The sequence below is a fragment of the Parasteatoda tepidariorum genome, chromosome 6 (genome assembly GCF_982258835.1).
Source record: "Parasteatoda tepidariorum strain Cologne lab strain chromosome 6, Ptep-v5.0, whole genome shotgun sequence".
Lineage (NCBI taxonomy): Eukaryota > Metazoa > Arthropoda > Arachnida > Araneae > Theridiidae > Parasteatoda > Parasteatoda tepidariorum.
Genome location: NC_141760.1, coordinates 14879831 through 14891354, shown reverse-complemented (window position 1 = coordinate 14891354; position 11524 = coordinate 14879831). Strand labels below are relative to the sequence as shown.

General features: G+C 33.2%; 1 pseudogene; it reads left to right on the top strand.

The window, feature by feature from the left end:
- The first annotated feature begins 9091 nt into the window (after nucleotides 1–9091).
- Nucleotides 9092–11372, top strand: LOC147807599 (uncharacterized; annotated as a pseudogene).
- The last annotated feature ends 152 nt before the right edge of the window (nucleotides 11373–11524 follow it).

Below are 11524 nucleotides of genomic sequence, written 5' to 3'. Positions count from 1 at the left end.
TCACTGTAGACGAGTGGAAGGAGGTTAGGTCCCCCTCCCTTTCAATCGGCTGGTAGGGCATGCGTAGCACCCTGCTAGGGACTACGTGCTGCATCAGGAGAGTGCCCTTGAACTCTGATAGTTTTGGCGGATTCACGCTCCCCTGTTGTAGTGCTATACCTGGAGCTACCCTGAACAGAACACCGAGGCTGAGCTTTTCAGAGCCGGTGCTTCTTTTCCCCTTGTTGGGCTCGATGGTGGGCATGGGAGTATCCAGATGAACGTTTCTATGAACTATGGAGTCACCCAAAGATTCTGCACACAGTTTCGCAAATACATCTAAATTTGATCTATCCAAATGTCCCAACTACGACGCAGCAAAATCCAGATTTCTTGTTCTTAATTCTAAAGACAAAAAACTTAGTACTGTTTCACCATTTATTATTCAAAAATTCTTAGAATCCCAAATCGGAAACCCTAAAAATGTTCGTCAATTGCCGTCAGGTGATTTACTAGTTGAAACCAATTCTAATAAGCAAACCATGTCACTTCTACAATCACGTAAAATAGATAATATATCTATAACTGTTACTCCTCACAATACCCTCAACATATCAAAAGGTGTCATTACAGTTCAATCATTACAATATCTCCCAATCAGCGAGATTATTGAAGGTCTTTCTGATCAATCAGTTGTTGATGCACGCCATATAACCATTAAGAGAGGCAAAGATATAATTACTACTCAACATTTAATATTAACTTTCAATTCCGCCACTCTACCAACTGACATTAAAGTAGGCTATATGAATTGTAAAGTACGACCATATGTTCCTAACCCTCTTCGATGCTTTAAGTGTCAGAAGTTTGGCCATTCGACTAATCACTGCAGGGGTAAAGAAACTTGTTCTCGCTGCAGTGAATTTGGACATACATTTCAAACTTGCACCCGGCCTGAAAAATGTACCAACTGTTCAGAACCTCACTCCGCCAACTCCCGACTCTGTCAAAAATGGAAAACGGAAAAACAAATCATCAACATCAAAGTTAATCAAAATCTGACATACACTGAAGCTAAAGCTAAGTTCTTAAGTTCACAACCAAGACCTAATATTTCATATTCTGCAGCATTATCCAATAGTAAACCGAAGATATCCATAGGTATTCAGTATGACGCAGCTGATACCGAACCAAATAATACAAATTTCAAAAGACTATTGACTAAACCAACAGCAAGCTCAACTAATAAGGAGCAATCTCAATCAACCTCAAAAACACAAAACCCTGTAAAATCTGTTATCTCTCGTACAACCCCTTCACAAACCTCTACAGAAAAACAAAAATATCTGAAACTGACTCCACAATTGGTAAATGTCTTACAACAAAAACTTACCCAATCACCACTAGTGACTAAACACAAATATGTACCAAAGAGCAGACAAAATAAATTTAATAAGAATAGGCAAAAACAAACAAAAGAAAAAGAACAAGAATATTCACAATCTGATGCAATGAGCACAGACGAAAACACCGCCGATGAAATTTCAGATACACAAATGCAAACCGATAAAGGATTGGAAACACCGCCCAATCTCTGTCCAAAAAATACAAAATCCAAAAATCGGAAGCAATAAATGGCTAAATTAATATCTTGGAATTGTAGGAGCTACAACAATAATAAACCTGACATTATAGATATAATTAATAAGTTTTCTCCATGTTGCATTTGCTTACAGGAAACATCACTAAAACCCATTCATAAAACTAAAATTCATGGGTATCACGTCATCAGGAAGGATAATATAGACAATAGTAGAGCTTCAGGTGGAGTCATGATAATGACTTCCTGTATGTATCCCTCCAGTATGGTTTCACTAAATACTTCTTTGCAGGCAGTAGCTGTCCGCCTTAGTATCCAATTTTTATTGACTGTATGCTGCATATATCTTCCACCTCGAGATGATGTATCAGAAGCAGATCTTGACGAACTAATTGCACAACTCCCAGAACCTTTCATAATAATAGGGGATTTTAATGGCCATAATCCCATCTGGGGTAGTTTGGACATAAATAATAGAGGGAACTTAATTGAAAAACTTATCAATAATCATTTACTCAGTCTTCTCAATTCAGGTGAGAATACTTATTTTCATGCCCCTTCACAATCTTATCATGCCATAGATTTAGCAATCTGCAGCTCATCTCAGTATCCATATTGGTCTTTTTTGGTTCATGATAACATTTTCAATAGTGATCACTTCCCTTTAATACTAACTCATACAGGCAGCAGTAACTTTCAAAATTCCCGCACGCCACGACTTAAAATAGACACTATGAATTGGAACAAATTTAAATCGACTGTAAATATAACTGAAAACTTTATAAACCAAACCAATATAAATGATGCAGTGGAACATATCACATCGAATATACTTAAAGCAGCGAAACACTGCACAAAGATGACATCAACTAAACTGCCAAAACATCCGAAACCTTGGTGGAATCAAAACTGTTTTCAAGCACAGAAAGAACAAAAAAAGCAATGGCAAACCTTTCGTAGACACCCAACCACAGATAATCTGATTGCGTTTAAAAAAGCTCGGTCCATAGCCCGGAGAGTTCGAAGAAATGCTCAAAAAACCTCGTGGAAAAATTATGTCTCCTCAATAAACAGTAATACACCCTCAACTGAAATCTGGAACAAAATTAAAAGTATATCCGGTAAATATTGTGAACATAACATACCTATTCTCAAAGTTAATAACACACATATATCACACACTCCTGATATTGCAAATGCTCTTGCTGCTGCTTTCTCTGAAATCTCAAGTGCTTCAAATTACAAAGAACCTTTCGCCACATTTAAGAAAAATATCGAAAAAATTAAATTGAGGCCAAAAGACGACATAGATTGTAATTATAACCAGCCATTTACAATAAATGAACTCCAATATGTTCTAAAAAACACCCGTCCTTCAACACCTGGACCAGATGAAATTCATTATTCAATGTTACAAAACCTGCCGGATAGAGCTTTAGTGCTTCTACTTCAATTATATAATCGTATCTGGACAGAAAGAGTTTTTCCACAGACCTGGTCAACAGCATATGTTATCCCTATTTTAAAACCTGGTAAGAATTCCGAAGACACCACAAGCTACAGACCAATAGCCTTAACTAGCTGTCTTTGTAAACTTTTTGAAAAGATGGTAAATAAACGTTTAGTATTTTTACTTGAATCGCGAAATCAATTATCTCCTTGTCAAAGTGGTTTTCGCAAGGGCCGCAGTACCACTGATAATTTACTGAAACTTGAAACCGACATCCGTCACAGCTTTCTCAAAAATCAACACTTGGTTTCTATATTCTTTGATATGGAAAAAGCATATGACAGGACGTGGCGTTATGGAATCTTGCGAGATTTAATCAATTGTGACATTGGCGGTAATTTATTTTATTTTATCAAAAACTTTTTATCAAACAGGACATTTAGAGTTAAAATTATTTCAACTTTATCAGATGTTTTTTCCCAGGAGCAGGGTGTTCCTCAGGGAAGCGTTTTAAGTGTGACACTTTTCATTTTAAAAATAAACGAAATTTTAAATCAACTTCCCCCGACTGTCTATGGCGAGCTATTTGTCGACGATTTTAGAATTTCATGCCGATCTGTCAATATGTCTCTCATTGAACGACAACTACAAATAGCTGTGAATAAAATTTTAAAATGGGCAAATGAAAACGGTTTTACATTTTCCCCACAAAAAACTCATTGTGTTCATTTCTGTCGTAAACGTGGTATGCATCTTCATCCTGAGATAACTCTGAATAATAACGTGATTCCTGTTTTAGCAGAAACCAAGTATCTAGGCATGATCTTCGATGAAAAGCTTACATTCAAACCACACATATTTTATATTAAAAGAAAATGCTCTCAAACACTTAACATTCTTAAGGTCCTCACAAACTGCTCATGGGGGGCTGATATGGACGCAATGCTTAAAATATACCGGTCCGTAATCCGTTCCAAACTTGACTATGGTATTTCTGTATACTCATCAGCCCGCCAATCTGTATTAAAATATCTCGATACCATCCATCATCAAGGATTAAGAATTTCATCGGGTGCATTCAGGACTTCACCAGTTGAGAGTCTTTATGTTTTATGTTCTGAACCTTCTCTGCATTTTCGTCGTTACAAGTTATCTCTGGACTATTATTTTAAAATAAAAGCGAATCCACTTCATCCACTCTACTCTTGTGTTTGCCATCCGCAACTTGTTACTCACTTCTCTTCACGTCCATCTTACATTCCTTCATTTGGAATTAGAACCACCAACATTTTATGTGAGCTTAACGTTTTAAATTTTGAGGTTTTTACTAGCACAGACGCTATCCCACCCTGGGTTGATCTTACAACTTGTGTTTTAAACGTTTTTAATAATTTGAAAAAATCCGAGACGAGCCCAACAATTTTTAGCCAAATGTTTTACGAACATCGTCATCAATATATGGATTTTACACCTGTTTATACCGATGGATCGAAACATGATAACCATATTGGTTGTGGTGTTGTTTACGAAAGCTCTAATATTTCTGAAACATTTCTTCACGAAACTTCAATTCTCACTGCAGAATGCTATGCTATTTTGCTAGCACTTAATTTTATTTCAAACCAAACAAAAAATAAATGGATAATTTATACTGATTCTCGTAGCTTTATATCTAGTGTTCCTTACGTCGGAAAAAATCCCATAATTCAAAAAATACAAAGCCACTTTATGAAAATGCAAGTCCGAGGGTTCAGCATATATTTTTGTTGGATACCGTCACATGTCGGCATTCTTGGAAATGACCGTGCTGATATCATAGCTAAAACTACTCATAACTTAAACAGTAATCTCTTGACTTGCTTAGACCTGAAACACATTTGTAAAACTTCAGTTCATCAGGCCTGGAAAAATCATTGGAATACGCAAAATAGTAATAAATTATATGAAATTTACCCTAATCTTGATAATTGTAAGACATTAACTGTTGATCGCAAAACCCAGACTATTATAAATAGACTACGTATCGGTCATACTCGTTTCACGCATATGCATTTACTGAAAGCCGAATGTGCACCCATCTGTACTCTATGTCTAGTTAACATTTCAATTAAACACATATTAACTGACTGCAGACGATTCAAATATTTGAGGAAGAATCTTTTTGGCAGATTTTATCCCGACCTTTCATCCCTACTTAGTGACCCTATACATCACAATCTCATCAAGTTCATCAAAACAATAAAACTGTATTCATTGATATAAGTAAAAGTACAATTTTTTTTTACCTAGTGACTGGCGCAGTATAGCCACTTCTGGCTCTTGTGCCATTAAACTTTAACTAACCAACCAACCATAAATGCAACAGTAATATAAAAGAAACAAGTTTATTAATCATTCTGTTTTCACACACATTTATTTACTATCTTTATTAAGCATATATAAATTACCTATTATAAATTTATAATCAGTAAAAACTAAAATTTCATCTGACTTTAATCTTTAAGAAAATAAAACTGAAATATTTAAAGGTCTTTCATGTTTTCATAATAAGATTAATAGAAAATGAAATTAAAATGACGTATAATTATAATGAGTACCTGTTACTTCTCCCATTTTTTTCAAATATTTTACCTACGGAAAAAGGCTTTATTTTTAGATTAATAATTTTAACTTCATATTTTTAATTTCACAAAACAAATTAATCTAAAAATATGAAAAAAAAGCATATATGAAGTTTTAGCTTATTTTTTTAAAACAAGAAAATAAAACTGTTTAAATTTGTTAAACTTAGTAAAAAAAAAGTCTAAATTAAATTAAAAACTTAATCATATAAGCTCACAACTCTGACAAATTTATGCTGCACAATAAATTATATAAAATTAAATGTGCATCAATAAGTTTTAATGAAAATGGTTTCGTTTTAGAAAAACCCACTAAGTTTTCCAAATGGATTTTTTTAATGTGGCCCACCCAATAAAACCCGGGGTTCAAAGTGGGCCCACTTGGCGAACACTGGAAATAGCACATGTGAAATGCAAAACGGAATTTTAAATAATACATCACAACAAAATAATGAACCAAAGAAAATTCAAAATTAAGTTTTATAATAAATACTAAGTTAAAGTTTGACATACACATACATATATCATAATTAAGGAGTGCACAACCTATGTCATGCGGCCCGTCGACTGTTGATGTGCAGCCAGCAGAAATTTCTGAACGCAATAAAAATTTATTTTAATTTGGTTGTTGTTTAAACATTATAAATTTTCTTTTATTAAATTATATTTCATTCAAATTTATATTACTCTATAAAATACATATTTTTTTCTTTGCACTTTCATTCTGGTAGCTTCTTTTTGGTTAAAATTTATATCACACCTCCCAATATTTGATAAATGAATTATTGTGAAAAATGGAAAAAGTGTATCAGTGTTTTTAGTTTTAAATAAATTCAAATAATTAAAAGCATTTAATTTTCTGCAAATATTTTATTAAGTTTACTGATATCTGGTGCTTAGAACACAAATATTTAGATAAAAATCATCATATTTGTTGTTAACATGACTAAATATGCATGCGGCACTTCGCGACTCCACTTGCTGTGCAAGTGGCCCTTCACTCAAAAAATTTTTACACCCAATCATAAATGATTAAGTATTTATGTATTAGAACAAAATCATAACAAAGATACGGGGAGTGGAAAATCCTAAAAATATAGTTAAGATTAACATCAATGAATATGAAGTACTCACCTTATTCGAATCTCTCAAAATTTGGCATTCCACTCTATAAATTTTCTCACTTTCATCTTCGCTTTACATTTAGCTTGAATAACGTAAAACTCCTCCTCTTCACAAACTTCTATTTTAAAAATAAAATGCTCACGAAACATTTTTGCAGCTTTACTGTGAAGGCTTAAAAAGTTTAAAGAAACATCAGGCGCAATTTTGCTGTTCACTAACTCGCAGTATTCCATGATGTTACTCACATCGAATCCTATCAGCCTTAGTAGACATCTCTCAATAGAATCCATTCTTTAAAAAAAATCAATGTTTTTCTACAAAAAATAACGTAAAATAATTTGCTCATGTAAAATATCGAACAACTACTAACTTGCATTCGTTTAGCATTGCGCGATGGTAAATGTTATTCCTACTAAAATTTTCGATGTGGAAGTAGTTGTGTTTTTTTATGTTATACCCAATTACGTTAAAATATTTTTTTTTTGTCTTCAAATCATTACAAATTGAAGTGAAGTCAGCATTGCTTACTTCATTCCAGTAAATAAATGTGATTTCAGAACGTACAGAACTGGTATAGTTTTAGAATATTCTTCTTTTTTATAGAATAGTATATATATCTGTATCTATAAAATTCGAGAAACAACAGTAAAGAATCATCCGAATTATTTGAAACTGTATAATTTGTGTTGATTATTAATAAATTTTTATCGTTTTTTTGGTAAGTATTTTTTAGTTACGAATGATAAATTTCAACTGGAATTCAGCTATTTTTTTTTTTAAGTTACACATTGAATTTTATATCGAGATCTTGAAATTATAAAATTTTATTGTGTGGTATGTTATCTTAAAGTAATGAAGGGATAATCTATGTACAGTCAAGCCTCCTATAACGCGGTACTCTCAGAACACGGTTTCCGTCAACAGCATCCCATAAGTTCCTTCCGCGTAGCCTAAGAATGTTTAGCCTAAGCTGTTTAGTTCGTTAGGGCCTATTTGAATTATAAGGGAACAGATGGCGCCAGGTTCATGTAGGTCCACGCAGTGGAATCGCGACATAGTAACTAGATATGTTTACATAAAGATTATCTCCGGCTTACTAAACTAGTAATAATATAAATTTACACAAAAATAATTTAAATATAATTTAAATAAAGTTGTGTGTTTACAGAGCAGCACTTCATCAGGGGACACACTGTCTGTAAACACACAGGAACCTTTCTGTTGTTAGTGGCAAAGCCAAAACTAACAGTGCCCCGAGGCCCCTAATGATAATACAAGCATAAAGAATAATAATAATTACCACATTAAATAAATATTTACCATTATAACATTCATATAAATTTGCAATATAATCACCTTTACTGAAACAAATGTACAAAACACCTAGAAGACATAAAAAAACCCGCCCCCAAAGAACATATAAATATTCAAAACAGTTACAGTTAGTAAAAGTGAAAAAGAAATTCCTTATATTCCAAATCAGCTCAAAAAATAATGTGTTGACACCTAGATAAAAATAAACAAATTAAAGAGTAATAGAATCCAAGTGCTGCCATCTTTCTAAAAAATCTCAGCAAAATATTTTGAAAAAGAAAACATAATCCCAATAAATTTTTTGTAAATGAAAACAAAATCCCAATAAATTTCAAGATGAAAACCAAATTGTTCACCGTCTAGGCCTGCTTAGACGGGCTTCAATATCGGCTAAGTTAATAGAATTTGTTTAAAATTTCTTTAATCAAAACATCAAAATTATTTAAGTTGAAAGGAAATTTATTTTTCTTTAAACTGTTTTTTAATACCTCAATAGCGGTCGAAAAATCTATACGGTTATTATAAAGGAATTTGAATCTCATTATTTGACCAAATACAATATTCTTGAAAATTTTATAATAAAGGTTAAAATAAAAATGCGTAAGGTTAATAACATTAAAATTGAAATCCTTCCTTTTATCATAAACCCCTATGAGATTATTGTTATTAGAAATATTTATATTAAGATCTAAAAAATAAGCACGAGAGTCTTGTGAATTGGTTTTAATTAAGGGGACACAGGACCTTGAAACCATCAAATTTCCGAAAAAAAAAATTTTCGTTCAAATTGTGCAGAAAGCCAAGCTTTATCACGTGGTGCTGAAATTTTTTCGATTCGATCATTTTTAACGATTTTATGAACATTTTTCGAAAAAGTGGGCGTGGCACTTTAAACATTTCCAAAGCTGTCAAGTTTGTTTACATTGAGAGTTTTAGTTTTGATTTCATTTCTCCGTTGATTTTACTTGTTATTTTAATTAATTATTATATTTTAATTATTATCTGACAACATAACATTAACTTTAACCGTGTCTTTGTTTACATTTCCGCATTTGTTGATGTTTATATTTTGTCTCGATACTTGTCAATCTCGCGCTTTTCAAAATACGTTTATTTGTTGATTTTTTTTCGTTATATCGTTACATTTTCGTTTTACTGTTGTTATATTTTTGTTTTAGAATTATCTGTTTCGTTTTTTATTGTTTTTCACAAAACTATGGATACAATTAGTGGACGGTGGCATGCACCGAAATCACGGCCTTCTAAAAAACGAAAACTGGCTGCTGAAAGAGCAAGAATGAGATGGAGTAAGCCAACTTCTTCTATTTCAATTCCTTCTACTTCCAATGCTTCTGATTCAACTTTGGATATATCAAACATAGAATCCAGGAGTGAAAAGAAATTGAAATTTTTCCCTCCTGCTAGTGAATTAAAATCATCTACATCATCTTCTCACACAATTATTGCAGATGAAGTGTGGCCTGCTCTATTGAATGAACTAAAATGTGATGCCTGTAATGAAAAGTGTCTTCAGTTTTCCAAATCAGTTGAATATGGCTTTTCGGCAAAGTTACAAATAACATGTCAATTATGCCATAAGGTATTTGGATCCACATTTTCAAGCCCACGTATCATTGACCAAAAAGCCTTTTCAGTGAACAAGAATATTGTGGAAGCTTTTTTAAATGTGGGAAAAGGCCATTCAGCTATCGAAAGTTTTTCAATGAATTTAGGCCTGAAGTCAATGGACCAGAAAACCTTTGACAAATATGTAAAGCAGTTGGCCGAGGAAAATGAAACATTCAAGGCAACTGTTTTAGAAAAAGCTAGGCAAATTGTGAGGCAAGAGTACTCAAAACTGCAAAATGAAGAGAGCGAAGCTGATGTTCTAAACATCGGGGTATCCTTTGATGGAACGTGGCAGAAGCGTGGCCACAGCTCCCTTTACGGAATAGGAATTGTAATAGATATTCTTACAGGACTTGTCATTGATTTTACAATACTTTCTAAATACTGCCATTTATGCGAAATTACCAAACAGGAGTTAGGTGATTCTCCGGAACATCATTTTTGGTATGAAGGACACAAAAGTTCAGGACTTTGCGATAGAAATTTTTCTGGATCGTCAAATTCCATGGAGATGCATGCCGCTGAAATATTATGGCAGCGCTCTATGAAAGACTGCAAAATGCGGTATACTGTCCTTCTATCTGATGGTGACTGCAAAACATTTGTGTTCCTCAAAGAAAAAAATGTCTATGGCGACATTCCAATTGTAAAAGAAGAATGCGTAAACCATATTGCAAAGCGATTGGGTACCGCTCTCCGCAATAAAGTTAAAGAGTTCAAGGTAAAGGGTGTATGCCTTGGAGGGAAAAAAAAGGTCACCTGACTGACACTGTCATAAATAGACTCAGTAACTATTATCGTAAAGCCATAGTGGATAATGCTCCAAATGTCGATAATATGAGAAAAGCAATTTTTGCATCATTGATGCATTGTACATCAACAGACAAGTTACCAAAGCACACAAAGTGCCCTGAGGGGAAGGAATCTTGGTGCTTTTATAATCGAGCTAAAGCAAATGCTAGGAAACCACCATCTCACACGCAAATGAAAACCACGTTGACTGAGGACATTCTTTCCAAAATTCTGCCTGTATACCAACGCCTTGCATGCAAGGAACTTTTAGAGCGGTGCACTTCCGCTAAAACTCAAAATGCCAATGAGTCATTGCACAGTATTATTTGGCAACAATGCTCTAAAGATGTGTTTGTGAGCAAGAAGAGATTAGAAATGGCTACCACAAATGCTGTTAGCCAGTTCAATATGGGCCATTTATCGACGGCACTTGTGAAAAGTAAGGATGTATCGATTGAAATTGCCAAACAAAAAGACAAGCGTCGACTGAAACAAAGCAGTCGTCGCAATTCACTAGCCTATAAACAAAAAGCAATAAATAGAAAATATCTAAACAAGGCTAAGGAAAATAAGAACAAGAAAGTTGAAGGCGATACTTACGGTGCAGGGGCTTTCTAAATTATTGTTTTCATTTATATTAAATTTCTGTTTTTATTTATAATCTGTTTTCATTATTCACTACTTCATTATTTTATTTGCATAAGTTATTATAATATTTTATTACAAAATTATGGGTGTACAATGCTAATATCTGAAAAACAGGCATTTTATATAAGGATTTCATGACATATGATCTGAGTCATCATATATCTCTAATTACAGTTCTGATATTACTGTATAGTGTTTCCAATATTGCGAATAATATTTCTAATATTGCGAATAATATTTAAAATATTATCATATATTTTTTTTATTGTCATATTTTTTGTAATAGTGTTCAAATATGCAAAGTAATTTGTATGCCACATTTTATCAGAACTGATTGACAGCACTATATGAAAACAAAATGCATGA